The 2,647-nt window shown below is 40.8% G+C and overlaps 1 long non-coding RNA gene across 1 annotated transcript; it reads left to right on the top strand.

The window, feature by feature from the left end:
- Positions 1-312: 312 nt before the first annotated feature.
- Positions 313-1,963, top strand: LOC133384530 (uncharacterized). The gene is made up of 3 exons (XR_009762603.1): positions 313-442; positions 534-594; positions 1,395-1,963. It is a non-coding gene; the product is annotated as an uncharacterized LOC133384530 (long non-coding RNA).
- Positions 1,964-2,647: the final 684 nt, after the last annotated feature.

Here is a 2,647-nt window from a genome sequence, read left to right as displayed (position 1 = left end):
CAGGGCGGCAAACGAAAGCACTAAAAACACTTTCAAACATCATAAAAACAGACTTTAAAATACATTAAAACAAAACGTCTTTAAAAACATTTTTAAAAAGCCTTAAAACGTCTCTTTAAAAAGGGTTTTGAGATGTGTATATTTAATTATTGCTCTTAAGAAATTTAATTGGTTCATAGGTGGCATTAATTGTTATATTACTATCTTCTTCATGGTGAAATGCCTCTGGTGGACTATCAAGGGTTAATGTAAACTGTCCAGCTGAGGTATGTCATGTGCTGAGCAGCTGGAGGAGTAAATTCCACAGCTGTGTTGCATCTTCAGACCCAATAGTGAATATGCTTATAATAATCCGGCTGACACAGCAATACGCATAGGATGGATGTATAATGTTGGTGAAACTTTGTTACTATTTCTTGAAATATGCAAACAGGAGGAAATGGTATGTGTCAATGGGGAAAACTTTGCTTTACTAATTATTGTTATGATTATTGCATTTCATTAAAATTTAATTTTAAATTATTTTTATATAGAGGTTCTGTTTCTTTGAACTGACGATGTATCAGTCTTTACCAATGAAAGCCATATACAAAGGTAAGTGGGTTCATGGCATCCTCCTATAACAGCTAGGGTTTTTTTTAAAAAAAAAATCAAGAGATACTCACCATGAGTAATTAACGTTCAAACATGTTTTTATCTTCTGCCCTTTGTAGTGCATGCCTATTAAATCTCAAGGCCACTGAAGAAAACTCTTGTTGAAACACGTTTGGCTGTACTTTGTATTTCATCTCGGATGGGCATTGATTTATTACTGTATGCAGAATTTTATTACTGATTTTATGCTGGCTTTACAACACGTGTATTAAATATTTTGTCCTCTTTCATTTTGTGCCTTATACCTGCACCTTAACTCTCTTTTGAGCATTGCATTGAGGTTGATTCAAACTTTTCAGTTCCTAAGATAGGGAGTAAACCAGAACTTGGCCACACCCCTGTGACCTCTTAGCAGCCCTGCCAGGTCCAGTAGGCACCAGCCACTGCTGGATATACAGGTTAGACAGAGAGGTGTATGGGAATCTGAAACACCAACGACAGCAACACATCAAATCCACATAAGACATTTGGCACCAATTGTGATCTCACACACCCTGAAATTCCCAGTCTGTGATAACCAGAAAGTCAACATGGGTAGCTCAGTTTATACGCAGGGAGTCTTAGGAAAATCCCCATATCACACAGTATTTCTTTTTAACTATTAAGATTCCACTAAAGAATCAATTCAGCTGCTTCGGGACCTGCTGTGTGGCTACGAGAGGGTGAGGTAACGTGTGTGTTAGTGAAAGGAGGTGCACCTGGGACCCTGACTGAAGGCTGTGTTTTTTCCCTCTCTCCAGGTACCTATTTAAACTCAAGGGCACAAGCCAAAGGGTTAGAGCAAAGGAGCTCTCGTCTTGCAGCTCTCAGCCTGGGGCAAGCAGCCTGAGGACAAGATTATGCTATAAGGCATTAGTGGAGTGTGCCAGCTATCTGGCGGGGAAGAAATGTATAGTCGCTGGATGGTTTCAACACAGTCCATCTTCAAATCCCCGTTCATGGACATACAACTTGTGCTACTGCAGATCACTTTGTGCCTTACCCTCAGGATGACAGTGTTACCCCCTGTTGGGTGGAGGTGGAATGATTGGGTGTGCTCCCTGGTGAGAGGAGGGAGCTCCAGGGATGGGGAGTATGTAGTGTTGCCCCACCTTTGGTGAGAGTGTACATTTAGGTGGTAGCAGCAGAAGTGGGAGTGATGCTGCTACCTGTACACACACACTCGTGTGTTTGGTGGGTTGGGTTACTTGTCTTCCTGGTATATTTGTGTTTGGATCTGTTAGCAGTGATTATGATTTATTATGTTAGTTATCTTAGGTTATATTGATGTTTAAGATATTTTTAAAAAAATATTTTGTGCTGTCTGAAATGTGCAGTTTTGGTTTTTATGATGTTTATTGTTAATGTTAAGCTTGAAATACTACAACAGGGGTGGGAAACCTCCAGCCCTGGAGGGTAAATCCAGCCATCCAAGCCCCTCTATTTGCCACCAGGACTCTCCCCAGGCTGCACACGCTCGCCAGTCACATCCCTCTAGCTCTGCTTTGCACTCTCTGCGAGTGTTTTGGCCTGGCTGGAAGGTATTCTTGAACTCTGGTAATGACTCTTGCTTGACTGGATAGGGAACGGTATGTGCAGAAACTAGCCTACTGCACAAAAATAAAATTTAAATTCATTGCTTGGGCCACATTTGCCTTTGTCCCAACCCAGGAGGGAATGGGAAAAGTCCTCCATCCCTATATTACAAAAGCTCCAACCTTTTGTTTGTTAGAGGTATGCAAGTAATTTAAGAAATGCTTCTGTGCACAGTGAGCAATGATGACTTCAGATCTCTGAAAAACATTCATCTGTGCACAGCCTGAAATAGAAAGTAGCGATGGCAACAACTTCCAAAGTGTAGACACTGAATTATAGGAGTCCCTCTGACAGATTTGTTTCATATCAACATCCAGGGGCTGTTCTGGTCCATAATGAATTTGCATCAAGCTCCATTACAGGATTCATGGCAATAATGCAAACTTAATTAATTAATAAGATTTCTTACCTACCTTTC

The sequence above is a fragment of the Rhineura floridana genome, chromosome 4 (assembly GCF_030035675.1).
Source record: "Rhineura floridana isolate rRhiFlo1 chromosome 4, rRhiFlo1.hap2, whole genome shotgun sequence".
Lineage (NCBI taxonomy): Eukaryota > Metazoa > Chordata > Lepidosauria > Squamata > Rhineuridae > Rhineura > Rhineura floridana.
The sequence above is the reverse complement of the archived record's forward strand: the minus strand, read 5'-3'. Positions and strand labels throughout refer to the sequence as shown.